This window comes from Benincasa hispida, chromosome 12 (assembly GCF_027475165.1).
Source record: "Benincasa hispida cultivar pf3 chromosome 12, pf3_genome.v1.1, whole genome shotgun sequence".
Taxonomy (NCBI): Eukaryota; Viridiplantae; Streptophyta; class Magnoliopsida; order Cucurbitales; family Cucurbitaceae; genus Benincasa; species Benincasa hispida.
In genome coordinates, this window is record NC_143489.1 from 14,456,281 (window position 1) to 14,479,769 (window position 23,489).

The 23,489-nt window shown below is 30.5% G+C and overlaps 1 long non-coding RNA gene across 1 annotated transcript; it reads left to right on the plus strand.

Annotated features, from left to right (window-relative positions):
* Positions 1–20,814: 20,814 nt before the first annotated feature.
* LOC150031792 (uncharacterized) lies at positions 20,815–22,894 on the plus strand. Its single transcript, XR_016525177.1, has 2 exons — positions 20,815–22,009; positions 22,644–22,894. It is a non-coding gene; the product is annotated as an uncharacterized LOC150031792 (long non-coding RNA).
* The last annotated feature ends 595 nt before the right edge of the window (positions 22,895–23,489 follow it).

Sequence of the window (23,489 nt, forward strand, 5' to 3'; positions counted from 1 at the left end):
AAACTCTGGGGGAAGCATATGCTCCTCAACGGGTTGTTAGACTTATCGATCAAAGATAGCCCATCTTCCATCTCACTTAATCTTGCTGTTTTTATGTAACTTTCTGGTTCTTTCTCATTGGGGATTTCTCTCATCCATCTATAGCCCTTTTAGATTATCCCTCGATATTATTTGCTATATCAATGAATGAAAAGTGAGAAATGATGTATTTCTTGTGTACTTACTAATCCATACTAATCGTATCTTTCTATAAAAAGGATAAATATATTTCTTAAAAATTATTTCATTAGATATAGAAAAATTAAATGAAAAATAATTTTCTACAGAAAAGTCGACCCTACAAATTTGTCCACAGAATTCTTGCATCAATTCCGACTAAATTAAGTAGAAAATTTTACTGTGATGGAGAATGGAACAGAGAAGTCATCCCACCTCGTGGATGAACATTTCTAGGTATTCATTTTTCTGAATTTTAGATTAATTAATTAAATGGATTTTACGTAATTTCCTTCCATTTTGGTGGTTGTTTATTTTTTAAATTTTTTATTAATAATAATACTATTATTTTACTAAACACGTCTTAAAAAATAGTGAAATCGAATGCAAATTTTATAAAAGAACCATCTTCCTCTAAGATCACCAACCGAATGGACTCATTCTTTGAAGAAAAAAAAAATAAAAAAACACACACACACACATTCTAAACGTTTTCCAACTATAATAATGTTGGGTAGAGAGTTTTGAATCTTCAACCAATTTAACAGTAATAAATTATTGCTTAAATTGGCTAAACATGACCATGGATTCATGCATTGGTGCAAGTTTGAACCCAAAAATTTGAGAAAGGTTTCTTTAAAGTAATTATTCTTATTTTCACCTCTCAAAATAAAATTACATGTTTCTTTAATTTAGTATTTAGCGATGGTAGAGATTTAAACACTAACTTTGAAAAAAAGAAAGAGATGTATAGATTGTTAACTAAGTTATACTAACTTCGATAAAGAAGGAGAAGGAGATTGCTATCGAACATTAAATTCATATTTTAACCAATTTAATATTAGTTTCTTGAAATATATAGTAGCGATGCTATTGATAGTACTATTTTTTTTCTTTCTAATGCATTCGACATATAAATTCATCCATATGTCAAAATGAACATAAAACATTGATATAGTGTTTATATTATGTTCAATTATCTATCTCATATATTGTAAAAAAAAACCATCTATCGTTTTTGTTTAATTATTGCTCTTTTAACCCTCAAATTATTGTATTAAAAAATATTTTCGTTTAATTTTTGTAAAAGAGATTTTAATTTTACCAATTTCTAGCCTTTTTTTTTTTTAACGAAATTTAGCTCTAGTCCTTTTCCTTAAAAATATTCTTATTGTTATTATTATTTGATCAATTTTCTTTTATATCGGTTTATTTTCAAGAGTATAATTTGGAAGTGGATAAGGTTCCATAAATAGAAAACTAAAAACCAGGACGACATATCGACCTTGCTGCTCAACTTTCTCTTTCTTATGAAAAGTGAACGACACGTATTTTGACTCAGTGAGTTAGGTCGGCTAAATTTATATAATAATAATAATAATACTATTACTATTATTATATTTCTTAAGAAAATGAAGAACAATTAATAGATTTTGATTATTTGAAAAATAAGTTGACTTTGGGGTTTACGCACATATCCGCCATTGCAGTAGTTGTTGATCCGTTGAAATGATAATTACATATGAGAGTGGAATTATTCTAAACCTACTTTTTTTAAAAAAAAAAAAAAAAAAAAAAAACTAATAATATCGTAATTGCTTATGAACTTTTTTTTATGTTAATTGAGCTATACTCATGTTGGTCATTTTGAGTTGCTAATTCAACCAAATTGAAAGGATCGGATATTGGTTATCCTAACAAAAAAATCAATGATACAATTATTGTCTTTAATTTTTCCATAATTTTTGAGTCCTTAAAAATAAGTCTGGAGCAATTAAAAAAACAAAATTTCTAAATATCTCTTGTGAATGACGCAATTTGTAATATTAGGGAGAATTTAAATAATATATAATTAAGATATATATTGTGGCTAGGGGTTCATATTGACACTCTCACTAGGAAGTTTATTTTGCCTCGTCTTGTGTTCTCAATTTGAGTTTACTTATTAACACGTTTCTCTTATTGACCAAAAAGCAATTAATTAATTGATTATGTATAAAGTCCAGGTCTTTAAATAAAATTGTTTCAATAAAGTTTGGTTGAGTCCATTATTATTCAAATGAGGAAAAAACATGCCATTAAGGTTTCAAATCTAATAATGGTTAGAATTATATTTTTCGGTTAAAATATAATTTAACTAACATAAAGTTACATTATCGATTTTAAGGTTATAAATTTTCGATTCCTTCACTCCACATATTATAGAAAAAAACACAATTTTCAAAGCAAATAACAATATCTTTTCTTTATGTTCAAATTAGAAGAGAATTGGAATAAACTCGTTTCAATCATGTTACCCATTAATTATGGTGGATATTTTTAGACATTATAGTAGACTTAAGCTTTTATATATATATATATAATAATAATTTTTTCTTATCAAAATCCATATGAAATTTAGAAAATGTACCATGTTATATTAATAATCAACTCCAAATTTCAAATAGTTAAATTAGGAGGTTATTTACTTTCACTACTTAACAACTTAATGTGGTAAACATGGGAAGCAAATAGAGGATAGAATCACTTTCAACGATCATATCAAAACACTATATATGTAAAATCTAAATGTATGTAAATCTTCCATATAAAAATAGGTCCCATTTCTTGAATTTTTTTTTATTGGAATTTCTTGCAATCTACAAATATGGTTCATATAGAAAAATTGAGAAAAAAAAAAAACAAACAAAATTCTAAACTAACAATATATATATCAATTACCCATTTAGGTTACAAAAACAACATCTTACCTAATTCCATCTCAAATACTCTTAATTAATCTCATGTTTAATTTACATTAAGTTGGTTTTACTAAAACCAAATCATTCCAAGAAAAAAGTTGAAAAAAGGACAATAAAATAACATATACTCTCAAGCATATTCTAATGTCTAAAACATTGACATCATCGTTTTTCTACACGCATGTAATTTCTAAAACATTGACATCATTGTTGAAAACAACCCATCTAAATTCTTTTATTTTCTTTTGATTTTTCATTAAAAAACCAACCAGAAAGAAACAACGACCTCGAACATTAAACTAAGAATCAAACTGAAGAAAAAGGGTCCATGTGAAAATAGGATTTCCTTGGTAATCTTTCATGTGCTCCAAGAGCCACATCCAAATTAAGGGAAAAAAAAAGGATGATTTAAAAAGTCAAAGATTGACCACTCCAAACCAATGGGCTCCTTTTGATTTGGCTCTAAGAGACCATTTTTTCCATAATAGAAGAGAGATAATTTTTTTGATAATTAAATTAAATTAAATTAAATTAAATAAGAGCTAAAGAAGGCTCATGGAGAGAAAATTGCCACTTGTGTTTATGATAGTTGCTTATTGGTTGGGCTTGGATTAATTTAATAGATTAATTGTGCTATGACACTAATTTGAATTTATGATAGCCACACACATTAAATAAACATACAATATTCTTCAGCATGCACATATGAAATGGGTGGCAAGTACACTTTGTCAAAGGGAGGTGATGATAAGCTATGGGTTAGCAACATATAAGAAAAATCCTTTTGAGCAACATATAAGAAAAATCCATTGGATTTTATCATTTTTTTTTTTTTTTTGGGTATGAAATGTTTTTATTCAAGTATGAGAAGCCTACAAAGAATAAACTCATTATATACAAAATGATCAACTAGAGCTAAGAAGATGCTTTTAACGTAACATGGAGTTTGAATTATTTGACGATGACAAAAAAAAAAAAATTTGCTTCAACAAAGATATCCTCTAAAATACGTTGGTAATTACAAATTTGTTAATGATGATTATAGAGTTTCTTTCCATTCTACATATTCAACTAGATAGCTGAGAAAATATTGATATTAAAAATACTTCTTGAAAGAGTTAATTAGTATAATATGATTGAATAAGGTAAAAAAGAACCATCCAACTTAATATGCAAATAATGGTAAATGTTTAATTAGTAAATTTCAAGGAATAGTGGTAAGATTTCATTAAAAGCCACTTACAAACATATGGAAGGTCACATGAGGCTTTTTTATTTTATGAAAAAATTCAATTTGGTTCTTTTTTTTATTCTACTTATATCCAATTTCAATTTTCATTCCTTTTCTATGTTTTATATTATTTCCTTGCTATGACATGACATTATTATAATTATTATATAGCATCGTCCCTACAATATATATATATATATATATATATATATATATATATATATATCGTAAATAATAATTGAAAAACATGATCGAAAGTCAAAGTAACATTAAACAAAACTTTGTAGAAGAAGAAACTACTTATTAATTTAGGGACAAAATTAGAATAATAATGAAACTAAAGATGGGGTTGTAGTGTAATATATTCAATTCAAGTGGAAAAAGAAGGTGATTCTATATTTAAAAAATAGCAATGATTGAAGATTAACAAGAGAATTAAATTCATAAATAATTGAGTTCCATAAAGAGAGAGGAGTTTATAAAGTGAGGGATAAGGAATCATGCCTATACATGATTTGAAGGTTTGCTGGAAATAGGGCAAGTCAAATAGAGCTGGATAAGGCTTAGGGTTAGGGTTACCTAAGTTTTTATTGATTAGTTATTTATTTAAATTAATAACTAATACAAACATGTATCGTAGGACAACCCAATTTTTTAGGGCAATGATGATTAAGAGAGAGAGAGATTGAACTTGTTAATGTGCGACATAGTTTGAGAAATATATATTTATATATATTGCTACAATGTTAGTTGAACTTATGCTCGCTTTGACTATTATAAAATTTGATGTAGATCATACTGTTATAATTGACTAAAATAAGCGGGGACGTGATATCTTCTCTTGGGTAGGAGACACGATGAGGGCGTTCAAAGTATGTCATCCTAGTTATTAGATATCTAGGTGCACTATTGACTATGAAACACAGATACTTCATGTGAGGCAAAGAATCAGTATCAGACACGTATCGATATCGATACTTCCAGATACTTCCTAGATACATATCTGACAGGGATTTGACGTATCTATACTTTAAGATACTTTCTAGATATGTATCTGACATGCGATTTAACGTATCTATTTCTATATGTAAGTTTTCTTTTAAGAAAAAAGACAAGTAACTCATCTAATCTTTCCCAATCTAAAATTAGGCAACCTATTTAAAAGACTCACTACTCGAGTCCAAAACTAAACGAAAAATAAATAAATAACGGACCAAACCTTAGATTAGAATCATACATTCTTCATCTTCACATTTGAGTCCCATAAAGTCCACCAAAATATATACCATTTGGATATCTTCAATAATAGTTCTTCGTTTATCTTCATACTTCTCCCTCTAATCTTCTTCTTCTTCTTCTTTGCAATATGAGTCACTATCCTATTGCATTTTATTAACTATTGTACTTCAACATCTTAGATGTTGCTTTTTTGTATTGTATTTCAGTGTTTGTATTCTATTTTATTCTATTGTTATTAACTTGTATGCTAAATTTATCTTTATCCTAGATTTTTTAAAGAAGAAAAATATATCTTCAACGTATCAATATCCTTTTTTTTTTAGAAATATATATATTAAAAAAATATATAAAAAAATGACACATCCTTAGACATATCCGTATCTTAGTTTTTTTTTTTTTAAAATTGACGAATCGTCGTATCCAATCGTATCCGTATCATATAGTCGTATCTATGCCTGTGCTTCATAGGCTATTAATCTCACACTCTCGATAATATCTTGTTAAAAAAATAATAATAAAATAATTGAAATTTTATTACCCCACAAAAAATTAGGACACATATCTTCCAAGGAGTTAGATTTTTTATTATTAAGAGATCTAAATGTTTATTTTTTGAAAGTTTAATAACTAAATTAAATTAAAGTTGTAAATACAAGTATCAAAATGAACATTATGAAAGTAAACGTAGACGAAGATAAACCAAAATTGATATTATAAGGATCAAAATAAATATTTTGAAAATACATAGATGAAAATGAACCAAAACAAAAAAGTATAGGAATAAAAGTTAGTAAGCAAATTATGATTAACACACATGCATGCATAAGCATAGGCATAAATATACATTTATATATATGTTTTTTTAATTTAAGGCAGCCGAATCTATAGGGTAATGTTTTTTAGAACAGAGCTGAGTAGGAGAGAGATTATATAATAAGGTTGTAATTTGTGACGTTTGATAGATATATACAAAATTCCTTTGGTTCTTTCTGCCCGTGAAGAATAGAGAGCGTTGGGATATAATTCTAATTATAAAATTATTTGTTTTTTCTTAAAATGAAATTCAAATGCTGACTTCAATATATCTTATTAGTGAAAACAAAAGAAGATAAAATTAATTTAATGTAAACGTATGAACTTTAGGTCACCTTTATCAATTCATAATAAAAATTGATATAATTATAATGAAATTTTATTGATAGATTAATCATAATGAATCACAATCACAAAATATAATTGGATTGGTTTGAATCATATTTACCTAAGATTATGAATTGTGACATTTAATTTATTTCTTTTTTAAGAAGATATTCATGTGGTTATTGAGATCAACAATTCAACATAATTAATGGATAATTATTGTTAAAAAAATTGGTTTGTATGATAACTATAGTTTACTTTTTGATTGTAACATTGTGTGCTCTAGAATATTATACTCACAACTTGAGCTCTAGGTGTTCCACTGACGATTAAAAAATTGAACCAAAATTTCAACTTCAGAGTTTGGACTTATGGTAATATTTTGAATCTTTTATCTTACGCTTTAAACAATCAAGTTGAATTTATATTTGACATATCTAATTATTTATGGTTTATTTAGATTATGACATTAAGGTTTAGATAATGCACTATATAAGCTATCTAATCCTAGAGGCACTACTATTTTGTATACTATAACATTCTCTTCAATAAATTGTTTTTCCTCTACCCTGTGAACGTAATTAACACACTATTAATAAGTCATGTAAATTTGTGTGTCAATTCTATACTTTTACTCTTTTCTGTATTTTTTATTTGTTGATTCCATAATAAGGCTAATGTTGTAGGTGAAATTGGATCAGACAAAATATGACAAAATCTAGAAAAATAATTTTCTCGATGTGATAATCAGTTGCCAAATCCTCAGTAACGCATCAAAAATTCGTTGCGTTCAATACGGTTAACATGAACTATGCTCGAATGACTATAGGCTGAACTTACCATGCGTCGAGTTGTAGTTAAATATGCACTTATCACAAGTTTTTATATAGTTTTCCTAGTATAAACAAACTAGAAGTTTCTCAGTGTAAGCTGAGGTCGAACTCAAGGATTTGTAAATACAAATGTTTGGAAAGTAATGTGTGCGCAACAGGGACTAAAGTAATTGTAGTAGAGTAACAAATAATGCGATCAAAGAAACTATGCTTAGTTCCTAAGTTTAGCTTCAAGGGTAATCCAGGCTCACAACATTCGTTTATCGCATACCTCTCAGCAACCAGCCACATCTATCATATCTCTATGACACGTGAATGATGTTGTATTGAGCATCAGATTGTTTCTATCTCTAGAAACATTTCTTATTTTACTTAGTGAGATCCACAACTACTACCCTCTCTGGCAGTTGGTTATAGGTACTTGACTCAATGAGTGATCATAAGCAAGAATTTAAATAGTCATACACTAAGTAAACAAGATTAACCCTTAAAGACTCAACTTAGCTCATACCATTAAACCCCCCTTACCCCGTGGAAAGAAGTTACTCATGGTAAATAAAAAAGCGATGGCAAAGAGAGGGGAGATAATGAAAGTAGACAAGATGATATATAGATAGAAATAGACTTGTTGTTTAGACAAGTGAATAATCTCTTAAAGACACAATGCAATACAATAGTACAAGACAAGAAGATAGTAACGGAAAGGAGAGTTTTCAGCAATTTCATGCTTCCAAAAGATGTACTGTCAAGGTTGCTGGTGACAAAATAGTAGTATGAAGTGGAAAAAGCCCTCTTAAGCTCTTGCTCTAGTGAAATTCTGGTGATAAGTCGGCGTGGAGTTTGGAAGTGGAAGTTCTCAGAAATAATTTTTGTTTCACTCTTTGCTTGTGGTGTAAGTATCGTGCCTAAAGATGTTCTCAGGTCAAATCTTGACTCTTGGACCTTTTCTTCATGGGCGTCAAGGCTCTATTTATAGAGCCATGTGTTGACAATTGTTGGGATTCCCGCTCTAATCAATCGTCATCTCTGACATGTTATGTGAAAATGTCAGCACTTCTGTCATGGTCAACATTTTGAAGTTATGGCAGAAGATTCGTTGGCATTGGGTCAGAGATCCCAAGTTATGCAATCAAATATTTGTTCATCAAGTAGAAGCTCCGCGCATGCGGACAGATCCTATAATCAACTGCAAAATATACACTTTGGCACAATTTATCTCATGATATGTAGTCAACAAGGATTTTTTAGGGTACTTCAGTGCAAGTATATTATTTGAGATGAATTCTTAGTATAATCAACGCATGTTTTGCTTATCTACCCTCATTATTCTAACTAAAAGGCTACAATAACTTGTATTTAACTATCAACTCGGTCATATGAACAATGTCAAAAAGATTGTTCAATCTCAATATAAACTAAAACCCTAAAAGAAGAAACCCAAATATCTACAATTTTAAAAATTACACCAACTATATATATCCAAGTACGTCATACACACACGTTTCGAAAATTACTATATGAACATTCTACCCTTATATCCAATATCTGATATGTCTAATACACATCTTTAAAAAATTGATTTTCAATATCCAAAAAATGCAGACGTCACCATCATATGTGAGGATCCAAAAATTCAGCTAGCTCTACTGCACCTCGTCCAACTCAAATTGATTGTACGAGTCCCTTATATCAATCTAATATTCAACGTGCTCCATGTGGTGTAAGAAGTTCCTATTAAACCAAGATTAAAAAATAATATATACATATTAATCATATACAAAATCAAATGTAATAAAGTAGATAATAATGAGCTCAAAATCGAATGTAATATGTAGATTGTAATGTATGTAGAAAATTGGACAGCAGTGCAAATTTTTTACAGTTAGTCCTATATGTGCTGTTTATTTATGTTCTATGAAAATTTGGACCATTTCTCAAATGGTGCTTTTCTTTATGTTTTTTGCTTCTATTTTGAGTTATTTGCTAGCCTAACCATGCCCATTTGTTTAACAAACACTTACTCTCAATGAATTGGTCAATCTAAGCCCCCATATCAGTTTATAACAGGAGCTGTACGCATCATATTTAGCACAAAACAGCAGTAGATAAATTGGTTTGCTGTTAGTTTTCTTCGAAACACCAAGATGTTCTTCAAAATTCCGATGAAATTCAATATTAACTATGAAACCACCAACTAGTATTTAACCAAGGAATTGTTCAAGTAAATTACTGATCCAGCATAAAAAAGTAAGCAAAACTGAAAACCATCCATGAATTCTTAGCAACAAGTAATTATAAATTATAATTATAGTTAAGATTCTTCAAAGAGATAAAGAAACCCACCATGAAAATGGAAACAAACATAAAAAAAGACCAAAGTTTGACATCCTTATGGAAGGTCAGAAATAATATTGTAAAAATTATGGGAATTTTTCCAACAAATGTCAAAATACAAGGGAATTTTTTAGAATTTAGCTTAAAATTAAACGAAGTAAGAATCTCAAACGAGTTCCATAAACTTAAATTGTTATATCAAGAGAATTCATGCATTCTCATCCCCCTTCATATCATTGAAATTCAAGCCTGGAATTGCAGAAAAAGAATTTAAAGTCATACACATTCACTAAAATTGATCATCATTCTAGCCAGAATACAACTTCAACGTATCCTTGATTTTGAAAGCATTCAAGAACAATAGCTTCTTCATTCCCAAACAAGAATTAAAACAGAACTCAATCCAGATATATTCGCAATATCAGCTGAATTCATCAGTCACTACACCCATGTGCAAGACTAGTAAATAAATAAATAAACAAAACAAAAGGACCCAATATAAGAAAACACAAAAATATACTACAAATGGCAAAGAGAAACACCAACAATGAAGAGAGTAAAAATTAGACAATGAAACAACAAAGAGAGTAAAAACCCACCAACAAAACAAAGATAAACATCAAATAGGACCGAAATTAGATTCACATTTGAGCAAGAACAATGCCAAAATCTCCAAATAAAACCAGATTGACCAAAAATTATAACATAAATGTAACCTACAAACTAGCTACAAGTAGTACCAAAATTTCAGTAGCAAAAACTCCCAAATAAACCCAAAGAGACCAATATTAGAAGAGAAAGAGAGAAACCCACCAAAAAAACAAAGACAAACATCAAGCAAAAAGAGTACCATCCATTACAAAAAGCTGAAAAACCTAAAATAAAGATCCAAACAAACATTTTAAAAAGAAGAAAGAAAGTAGAATCGAAATGTGTGAATTGAACTTATAGGGAGTTTGCGTCGGTACTATCATCGATGCAACAACGTAGAACCACCAGCAGTAGCGTGAAATCATCGAAGGCAATGTGAAATCACAGGTGGCAGCGTGAAAGTACTGATCGTATCAAACCCTAACTTTTGCCAGCAGTAGCATGAAATCACCGAAGGCAATGTGAAATCACAGGTGGCAGCTTGAAGGCACTAATTGTATCAAATCCTAACTTTTGGGTACAATCGCACGAGAAGAAGAAAGTGTTTTTGGTGTGTCGAGTTCATAATCAGAAGAAAAGTGTGCACAAGGGATGAAAAATAAAAAACGAAGCCAACACCTAATTAAAACTCTCCTATGCAAATTATACTTAGCGTTTTAAAAATGACGAAAAAACAACAATTAAACTTGACGTTAATTGACGTTTTTTAAATAAGAAGTATTGTGTTAGCGTGAAAAAATCCACCAACCTCCGATTTCTTTACATTTTCTTGACATTTTTCTGAACCTAACTTAGATGGCCAAATAGAAGTAGAGAACACCAAGATATATAATGGTTCGACCAGTTTGGTCTACATCCAGCTTGAAAACCAGCTTGAATTAATTTTATTAATGAGCAATAAGGAATTTTTACAAATTACAAATAATCAACGAAATCACCAATCTGTAATTTCAATATGTACTGATATCAAGAGATCTGCACTAGACATCGTATCTGCCACGGAGAACAATCCACTGCATTACCGCCTCTGACCAGCGAACCACCAAACACACCTGCAGCGAACCCATGTGCTGAACTGGAACCTACCAGAACTGACCGGCGTACCCACGCTGAATCAGAACCTACCGAGCACTAGCGCGGAACCGGAACCCACGCACACCGGACGATAGCCAAACACACGCCCACGCTGCGAACTTCCCAGACCGAACCGCCGCCTGCTTAGATCGATCGTGTTCGTCTTCTACCGGCGGTTTACGGCTCTCGACTACAACTTTCACAAGAATCGGCGACTTCTGCGGCACTGTCTTCCACGAAGCCGGCCGCATGAATTCTTGCTACCCAGGCGGCTCCCCTCGTTTTTCTCTTCAGCAAATAATTCAAAACCTATTTTCAGCCCTAAGTGGAGAAGAAAGGAATAATTAGCAAAATGCCACTACTCATAATTACTAGATTGCCATTGGACTTTTAAATTCACCAAAAATCCAAACCTACTTTAAAAACATTGTTATTTTCTACTGTTGCAAATATCAAGTAATATTGTTTATATAGTAGTGCATTGTGTGCTCTAGAATATTATACTCACACAAGTTGAGCTCTAAGTGTTCCACTAACAATTAAAAAGTTGAACCAAAATTCCAACTTCAGAGTTTGAGCTTGATGGAATGTCTTGAATCTATTATCTGGCGTTTCAAACGATCAAGTTGAATCCATGTTTAACATATTTAATTATTTATGGTTTATTTATGATTATGACCCTAGGATTTAAACAATGCATTATATAAGCTATCTAATCCTAGAGATGTCATTGTTCTATATTCTATAACATTCTCTCTAATAAAATTATTCTCTCTCTGCTCCGCAGACATGGTTAACATACTATTAGTGAGTCATGTAAATCTGTGTGTCGATTCTCAACTTTTACAATTTTCTGTATTTTTTATTATTCGATTCCATAATAAGGCTAATGTTGTAGGTAAAATTGGATTGGACAAAATATAACAAAAGCTAGAAAAAGAAGTTGGACTCAAGCCAAATAAATTCATACCCAACTAATCACTAAGCCACTAAGATCTAATCATGACATGTGGTAGAATGACAAAAAAAAATCATCTCATTCTAATTCTAAAAAAAAAAGGTAAATTCCAGATTATTATCCATATAAATACATTATTTTAACTCAATATAGGATAACAATCATTGACTTGGCAATTTTGAACCATTTTTCTTTGTTTTATAGTTTGTTTCCTTTTAAAATTACAATTTTTCGTTGTTATCACGTGAATGTCAGGTGCATTATTTTTTCCTATCTAAAGTTTGACATAAAAAATTAAACTTAATTTTTAGAGAGAGAAATTGGAGAGGTATCTAAGAAAAGAAAGATAAATAATGGATGTTAAATAATTAAATTTATTTTATAGAAAAAGAATATGTGGAAACGAACATTTTTAGAGAAATAAAAGTAGAGAATTTTAAAGAGATTACTTTTTCTTAGAAAGAGAAGGTTAGAGAGAGAAAATTTAAAAAAATGTCAAGGGAAAAATGAGTTTTACATTTACTTTAATTTCATAAATGTTTTTAAGAAACATTGATAGTAAGTGTTTTATGTCGCCTGCAAACCTCTAATCAAATAAAATTTATAACTATCAAACTCTATTATTACTACAAAGGTGTAACACTAGTAGCAAGTTTGAGTCGATCTATAAGGAAGCACAAGTTATGGTTTCAAATAGCCAATTTTTTAATTAATTATAATGGTAAATAGAGGATTTGTATGTGAATAGAGATAAATAGCATGAAATTAAAAGTATGAAAAGAAAAAAAAGATAAAAGGTAAATGTAACCTAGGATCGAAAAATCTAGTTCTGAGAGCAAGAGGGGTTCCTAAGAAATTTCGGTCATCAATTTCTCTTGATTAAACATACATTTTGAAAAAAAATAAGATGACTCACCACTTAGACAATAGATGTTAAATTGAGAACTTTGACTCATTCTGTAACAATAAGATAATATCAAACAAAGAAACAAGAGATAACACATAGAGATTGATAACCCAGTTCGGTGATAACCACCTATACTTGGGGGACAGACAACCTAGGAAAAATAATCATTAATATTAAAGAGTCAAGTCATTACAATGTAGTACTTTTCTATAAAGTAATATTATTTACAGCGACACACGAAGAGCCTAACTCACAAATCACCCAGGCTCGCCCCTAGATGTGAGACTCTCTCAAGAACATTTAGGCTCCCCTAAGTATGCTAATATTAGTGTTGAACACTTCGACTTCCGATAGTGTATAAGACTTCCTCTCCGATGATGTTATCTTCTTTTTTCTCACCCTTCACTAATGTCTCTTAGGTACACCATAAGATGATGAACTTCTCCTCAAATTATAAAATCTCTTTAAGATCGAGAATTCCTTTTCAAGAGCAATGCCTCAGAATCTCCCTAAGAATGAAGTATTCTTCTTGAATTTCACACTCTTCAATAACAATTTTGCATGTGATTACAGTGAGCAGGATACAATTCAACACAATAATTGTTGTACAGTTCGACCAACACAAAACGTTATAGACACAAAAGATCAATTAGAGGTGGCTACCCTAGAAGAGTACCACTTTATTCTTTAAAAGTAAAATTTGAGAAACGAAATAATATCCCTATACGGAACCAGCAGCCTTGAACAAGGAAAATATCTAAGAGAATAAATCTGCAGAATTTTGCATATAAGGAAAGAAGAATATACTATAGAATTGACATCTTTTATGACATCTTTTGAGACAACATTTGTAACTAACATAGGTTTTTGCTCCCAAAAAACTAGAAAAAACCTTACATCAACATTTCATAGAAGAGATGAAGAGGGGGAGCATCCAAACTTTATTTGCAACTCAAAAAAATGTAAAAATATAACCTAAAGAATTTAAAAGGATAGAGAAAGAAGAAGAAATTTGAGCTCCACTTCAGCCTCCATAGATTCCAACATTATAAACCCTAAAAAAAGGAAGAGGTATTTATACAAATCACTAAGCGCCACAGTGTCATGCCTTAAAAATCCCTCTACTGCAATGCAGTGCTGCAGTGCGTTCTCTGTGAAAAATGGAGCATCACGATGCTGAAACACTTTAGCGCATATTGGAAAATGCGTGGAACACCACTGCGCCAGCCTCCTTGGGAGTATTTTCGTCTTTTTCGATTCTTTGAAAGCTCAAGTGGTTGATATCACTCCCAATAACTCCAAATTAATCATAAATGACCTGTAAATCTTTAAAATATATGATTTGCTCGAAATTCTACAAATACAGACATTTAAACTAAAAGGATACGTGAATATCCGTTGTGGAAGAAATTGTGTCCCAATTCTAATTCTACAAATCATATAGAAAACATAGGGAATGAAAACAAGATATACATAATCTAATGAACATAGTTTTATATAGAAATTAAAGAGAAAGAAGAGATTCGAGGATCAAATATCCTTAAAGACTAAACTCTTCACGATTCCTCTCCGAATCTCAAACAAAACAAAAACTTAGATCATGAAATCACAGCAACAAATTCCCAATCAATCGAATACCACCATGCGGTAACCTCGTTATTCTCGAGGTTGAGAAACATTGAAAGTTTGTGGACTTCAAGATTAGTTTTGGAATGGGATGATGATTAATTTGAGAGAGAGTATAGAAAAGATAACACCTCACTTTTTTATGTTCTAATTTGTGTCCTTTTAAAAACAAGAAGAAGATGATCCATATTTCGTATCTCTTGCACTTCCTTATATTAAAATGAGAAAATAGTAGGAGGGAAGTTATCAAATAATTTCCACCCTAATAATTGAATTATTAAATTAAAAATATTATATATATATATATATTATCAAAACCATATGTTATATCCAATATAACATATAACCTATAGATTATATTATGTCATACATAATATAACTTACAATTTAATATTTTCTCACTTAACCTATAGTATCAAATATGAATCAAATTCAAATTAATATTTGAATTATATTCAAATATTTTTCTCTAAAATAAAATTTTATATTATAATATATCATATACATTATAATATTTGCATCTCATATAATTAATTTGCTTTATTAATTTGAACAATTCAAATTAATCAAAAAATTAATTGGATTCTCATTAATCACTATTGAGCTAGAGGGGACCTTATAGACCTATAGATTGAAGCTTTAGGTACTTGATTAATTAATCAAACTCTTTAATTAAATTAATTAACTTCCATTAACTATTGGTCACTCTACTAAAGAATGACAGCTATACTCTTCACACCATAAATATATTTCTGTGTCTACTAGATATAACCAATCAACAATGCATTAACCGTTTACAAATTGCTCCTAAGAATAGCTATGCAAAAATTACCATTTTTTCTTATAATTACATCTAACTCCTTAAGTACCTCCGATCCCTCTAATGAACAAAAAGTTATAGTCCAACTATAACCGAACCCCTCTCGGGCTAGAAGAGGGTGTGGCGCTACATTGTTTAAGCCCCCGAATCAGGCCTTAAGGAAACAATTTCTCTACTTACTCTAACTATAGAGAGTGAGTGAATTCCTTTATGTGTATTTGTGTTCCCAACTCCCTAATTAGACGAATTCTCAAAATGGTAGGTATATTAACTTTGCAAAACAAGCCACTCTCACCCATGTAGATCAAAGGACTGTCTTCAAAGGTAGGAATTCACAACTCACTCGAGATTTAGGTCAAGTCACCTATGGTTATCCTGGTGAAATGTAAGTCTCTTCTAGCAACGGTGTTATATAGAAAGGCTATTCACTTCGTGGTATGGTCTTATACAAATTAGAATACCCCCGCTCATATGTATCCACATGAATGATTAGGATTAGATCATTTGTAGCACTTTACAACAATTGTAATAACTAAAAGTGGGTCGTATTCGTAGTATCACTAGGATAAGGTACCCAGTCTTATCTATCTACTAAAGATCATTTAGGTTATCACTTAAACATGATCCACCTATATGTCTCTACATACATGTTTAAGTTACAAAAGATAACCCTGGATCTTAGTTTATTGGTTTTGTGGGTTGATGCAACTAAATGTTAAATAAAATACCTCTTATTAGATAAATAAAGTGTACAATACAATTACAATCTACAAGACCCACGAGATTCAGGGTACATCAAATCTAATAAGCAAGCAAGATTAAAAGCACAAGATTAGCTCTTTTTTTTTAAAGCTAACAAACATAAAGAGTTGTTTTCAAATATAGCAAAATGAGTCAACTTATTTATAAATATAACTAAATGTCATTGTCTATTAGTGATAGAGAGTGATAGATGTCTATCAGTGTTTATCATTGATAGATAGTGACATTTTATTATATTTGAAGATATTTTCAATAGTTTTAGTATTCAATACAATTACCCAACCATAAAACATAATTTGGTTATTAAACAACTTTATTTTTCAAAATAAAATAAAAAAAAGAATGAAATAATGATTATTAGATGTTCTCTCAAGTTTTGCCTTTGAAAATAAGGCTACGTCTATCTCCGAAAAATGTAATAAATCAATCGTAATCTAGAAAGTAGGCCCCATTTGATTATGTTTGTGATTGTTTAGTTGTGTTTCAAAATAGAAATGAAATGTAGGGCCTGCTTCTAAGTATGCAATTGAAGAACATAATCCAATTGAGGCACGTAGTGTGATCAATCCCGATTGCAATTGTTTCTTATAGATATAAATTGAGATTAGTCAATAAAAATAACTACTTCAATTACATTTAAAAACTAACCTTATTCAAGGTAAACCCCGGAAGTTCAAGGTAAATCCCAAAACAATAATAAATACAGCCCCTCGATAGTTAATTAATAAACAACTCCAAAAACATTAAACAAATTTAACTTGGAAAGATTTATTAAAGATCAAGAATAAAGAAAAATTTATTTTTATCATCAAAGTTTTAAATTCTCCACAATCTAGTTGATCAAACTAGAATGAAAGTTCGAAAACATGCATTCTAGATACAAAAATACAAAAAAAAGCACAGAATCTTGAGAGACTAAACTCTATGATAATTTCATTTCATTTTAAATTCTTTTCTACAAATGTGAAAAATATAACACTATATATACGAAAAGGAAAGATACAACTTTTTACTTATATAGTCTGGATTTATCCAAGAGTCTCTTCAACTACTTTCTTAAATATAAATACACGAAATTAAATTGGTTCACCCAAGTTAAATCATCACTATATAGGTGAATGAAATTTATCATTCCCTAAAATTCGATCATGAAATCGAGATTAGATTTTTTTTTCTAAAATTTTCCAACAAATTTTCAGACACATAAAAGGAGTTTATATTTTTAACTCAACATATCTATACTATATTTAAAAATACTATATTTAAAAGAGGCTATGGAAGAGAATATTTCCTTTTCCCCCCTCTACATTGGTAGTAAATGTCTATTTTGCTATTCATAATGGATCGAATGTGACTATTTAAATCTACATATCTTTTAAACTATTGTTTCACCTGTAGATAGCACGTGACTGTTTGAATGTAAATGTCTTTTAAATCTAATAGGTGTAATTGAAGTTAACATAATGCACTTATTCGGGTGGAGGGTGATTATACATCAAACCGATAAATTCAATCATGTATGGAAACAATCCATGGATGAAAATTTTAAAAAAATAGAACATAATGTCAGTACAGACATAATTCCCATCTAAAAAACTATAGACGTTATATGAAAATTTGAAAGGCTATAAAATTTGAAAAAACTATTAAAAGTGCCCATATAAAAAAATAAAAAATGAAAACTAAATCGCTAGGGATAATTTGATTCCCTGAAACATTTTTCACATGTTGTTTTGCTCGACCTCCTTCCTTTTAATGTTTGGTTTGTTTTCGGGTAATTGTTTGTTACTTAAGAATTATAGTACTTACTTCTTTTATGGATTGGTATCGAAGTTTTGTAGTGCCGGTATATAATAATTCATTCTAGTACATTCATTAAAATGATTTTAGATGATTGAAGTTTGTTAGAATGTAAGAAAATTCAAAAAGTTTTTTACAACTACATTCTTTAGCTTTCCTCCAAAATCCAATGTTCTTCATCAAATACCTTCATATGGTTATATAGATTGTGTGACAGAAATCTCATCTTAGGGTTGCTAGAATATATTTCTACAATAAATCAGTTGTAAGTTTAATGATATGTTGGAAAAGTGAAAAAAAAAAAAAAAAAGCAATAAGAAAATGACAAAAAAAAACAAAGTTTTAGACAAAAATATTTAGTAAAAATGTGAGAAAGCATTCAGAGAGACGAACAAATTCAGAGAGAAAAGTTTAGAGAAAATAAAGTTAGACTTAAACACAAAATTTAAATAAAAAATGTTAGGAGAGTAATAAAAAATATGAAATAAAAAAATAGAATCAAATTTTATAAGAAGAAAAGTTAGAGATATGAGACACAACAAATTTTAAGATAGACGAAAGATAATATAGACATAAATGTTCAATCATATTTTGAAGTTATTTTCTTATAAAATTTGTTGGTGGTACGTTTTATATGGTTAAAAATCATTTTCTTACTACTTTTAAAGGATTTGTTAACGGCATATATAAAAGTAAATACTATTTTAAAACTTTAAACAAAAATGTCAACATTTCAGGTGCATAACACATCTCTCACTAATAATTTAAGATGCACTCATTTTTCTTCAAACTAGCATGAATAAAAAAAATCGAGTAATCAAAAATCGCCGTATAATTTTTTTTTTTTTTTTTTAATTAATGAGAAAGTTGCATATTGTCAATTTTGAGACCAATTGCTAATTAACAAGGGTCAGTAAATTAAAAATTTAAAGACAAAAATTGCAAATCTAGATGATGCCACTGAAAAATATGGCTATTTGATCACACCAATTGGCTCAAGTCCAAACGATGATTAAACCTAAGCTCAAAGTGATAATATGACATATAGCCCAAATTAGTCTAAATTCATCAAAGTATATTGGGCCAAACTGAAGAAAATACAATAATTGGGCCCAATGTTCGAATTGGTTCGAGCCCATTAGGACAAAATTGGACCAAAGAAAGAAAGAATTGGATAAAAGTCCAGATTTGGCCCAAATAAGCCTATGCCCAAAGGATGGGCCGAATGCTTTTAAGTACAAGCCTACGTGATGCATTTGGAGACTGAAATTAGTATAGTTCTCATTAATAGTGGAAGACATCTAAAGCGTACAAGACTTCAAGATTTCGATCTATCGTACAAGATTAACAAGCCAAAGGATGATTCAATATCAAGATTAATAAGTTATTATCTAAGGTAGAAGATTAACTAGTTCAAAGACCTTCAATAAGATGAAAATTGAAGACCTTTAATAAGCTACAAGTCGAAAATCTTCAATAAAACTAAAAATCAAAGACCTCCAAAAAAAATCAAAAGCCAAAATCTTTCAATAAATTACAAATCGAAGATCCAAATTGTCTATTGAAGAAACAATAACTATCACGTAACAATTTTGTACGTTCAAGAGATGATATGCTGCCAAACGTGGATGGAGTTTGTCTCTTTAAGAGATGATTCCATCTAACTATTTAAAACTACAATATTTAAATATAAATAGTTTCAATATTAATCTATTCTAATAAAAAGTTTTTAAAAAGTACCATATTATAAAACACCTAAAGATAAGTACTATAATTTGTAAGAGAAAATACTTTATCGCTACAACAAAACTGTGATTCCATGACATTGAAAAATCATTATATCGCCTCTAAAGGTATGAGCATCAAAGACAATTTTTGAAAAATGTCATAATAGTTTTCTAATGACAATAAATAATTGTTAAATAGTGAATTATTATTGACAATCATAAATTGTCATTGTCAAGTATACTATGGGATGTTATATGTATCGACGCCAATTATAAAATGTAAAAAGTGAATATTTAGTGACATTTTTTTCTTGTCAAGAATATCTAAATCATGATATTTTCTTGGCAAGAATATTTAAATCATGACTAATATTTTGTGTCAACAAATGTTCTATCATGATACATTTTTATTGTCACAAAATTTCACATTTATGACACTTCTATATTATCAATATAATACATATCTAAATAGTTTGTTATTTCTTTGAACTACAAAGAAACTAAATATAATAAGGTATAACCACAAGTAACTGTATTATTGCAACAAGTTTTGTCACTAACCAAATGTCATTCACTTACTTAGTAGTTTTACCACTTCAGTGTGTTTGTCCAAAACCTAATAAAAACACAACATTCATTTTAGAGTTCATCAATGTATCAATGTCAACAATAATCACAACATATATGTTTATGTTAGTCTAAGCATTCTTCTCCTACGTCATTCCTAGAACAAAAGTTAAGCATTCATTCTGTGACACCCCGCACATTTTTTAGTAATAATGTAATTTCAGTAACTTTATTATTTAGAAATTTAGTAATTGTTATTAGTTGGAGGGCATTTTAAGTGCAGGAATTTACGTGTTGGCGTGAAAATTATTCAATTTTGAAATTCAATTGGAAAATTAATGACATGAATTAATTTTCTTTTGAAAAGGAAAGGAATTTAATAGTATAGAGTGGAATAAGGAGATGAATTAAATATAATTATACTATTTCATTTTTAATTATTATTATTATTTTTTTTTTTTAAAAAAACCAAACATCTCCTTCTTCCTCTCGGCAAAAAAGAACGCCCACCCTCGTTGTTATCTCTTCCGTCGCCGCCTCCCTCATTGCCCAAACTCCAATCGTCCGTTGCGCTGCTGATTCTCCCTTCGGCCACCATAGACCGCACCGTGCGACTCCCCCATACCCTCCTCTGTCCGTCCATCTGAGTTGCACAAATCTCGCCCAGCTGAAGAGCCATCCATCGGAGTCGTACCGATCTCGCCCAGCCGGAGGATCCGTCCGTCTGAGTCGCCACCGCCTGCTTCGAGCCCGAATTGGAGGAGTCGTCGTTCGCAGCCGCGCGCCACTTCTCCGCCCAGCCCTACAAACCCCTGCGCCGCTGGTCCACCGCCATAGATCTGTCAAACGGGCTGCTCGAGTTTCTGTAACAGGGCCGCCATTCAACTCCAATTTCTGCCGCCGACTCTTGGTTTTGAACAGATCTTGGATTTAGGTAAGGTCAATGTTATGAGATGGATTTCTTGAAGGATTTTTGACACCCATTGATTATTGGAATAAATAATCATTTAATTCATGTTTTGAAGGTTCTAAGTTGTCGTTCGTTGGAATTAGAATCTGTTAGAAGGAGATTTTGGGTCGAGATTTTGGGAGTGGTTGTTGATCAAGTTCTTGGGATAAGCTTTTGAGTAGTTTGAATTTGAATATGAGGTTTCGCAATTATTGTTGGACTGAAATTTAATGGTTGTATTCGTATGTTAGGGCTGTTACTTCAAAGCGTTGTCATCGTTTGGTTGTCTGATTTTATCTCTGGATTTTTGATTAGGGTAAGTAATCTTACTACTGGAACTGCCCACGAGCCAAGCATTGGATGTTTGTTAGCATGATAAATGAAGGTTATGGCAGAATGACAACATGAAAGATTGATAGTATAACATGATTAAAGTATGTTGTGTTACGAGATCCAAATTATTTATTTATGCACATAGACACTTGAATGCTAGTATGAGATGGTATGTGCTTCCATGGTTGTATTTGACCCGATGATGTTGAGGTATACATGTATGTTGTAGAACCATGATGTTGAGGTATATATGTATGTTGTAGAGCCATGATGTTGAGGTTTATATGTATGTCATAGATTCGTACACTGATGATTATGATGTTGAGACTGTGCAAATATCCTTACTGATTAGTTAGATGCCCATTAGAGTTTGTGTTTCCTTCGGGATTCACCAATTTTGTTTTTCCTTCGAGATTTATCAGTTCCATGTTTCCTTCGGGATTCACCAGTTTCGTGTTTCCTTCGGGCTTTGGGATTCACCAGTTTCGTGTTTCCTTCGAGCTTTGGGATTCACCAGTTTTGTGTTTCCTCCGGGATTCACCAGTGTTTCCTTCGGGATTCACCAGTTTTGTGGGCATACTTAACTACAATAGGATAGAACTCAATCTCTTGTCTGTTTCATGTGTTTATGTGTCATAGGTGGGTATCTGGAGGACATAGATGCCTAGCCTGACCCTAGTGGTAGGTTACTTACTGAGTATTTCATACTCATCCTTTCTTATGTTGATGTTTCAGGAAAAGGTAAAGATGCACTGGCAATGGTGCAGTGGATTCGTGATCGTGTCACTGGGACTAGATTTTTCGCTTTCGCACCTTGAAATTTGAGTCCTTATTTTCCTCTTAATATTTAGTTTTACTGTTTAAGAATTTATTATTAAGGATTATTTCTTTTATATACTTTTGTTAGTCTTTAAGAATTTTGGGTACCCTATTATTTGTTTTAACAATTGCATTTAATAAATGTCTTTTGAACTTCTCTTGTTTAATTAGCATTTATTTCAACGTAACTGAGCGTCGTTTTAAATTCTATGCATGCATTTATTTTAGTAACGGCCTAACCTAAGTCCTAGGGAACCGGATCGTTACACATTCAATCTACTAATGTGAACATTTCATAGTTTAGTTCATACTTTAATGACATAGTGACACCTAAGAACAATTCATACTTTAGTTCAATACAATAGCATCCAAACACACAAAACAAATTTCTAAATAGTAATTAGTTCTTAGAGAGTATAAGTATATCATAATAAATCTACTTAGCTTTTTCACTTGTCTCTCCTCTCACATAACAAAAAATGTCTTAGTAGAACTTTCAATTTAGGAACAAAATGAAAAGAGGAAATAGCCCTATTTCCATATAGTACAAACTGTTTCTTACATGAGAAATAAATATAGACAAAAGAAGTAATTACCTAAATTGAAACCCACAGTTTCCAATTCGAAAGTCTACTTTCCTTGAACAAATGTCAACTTCTTAGACGTCTAACCAACAACAAACACAATGTTTAGGTGTTACAACATAGTTCGAAAATCTTAACCAACACTGAGTGAGTTTAAGTGGGATAATATTACCCAAAA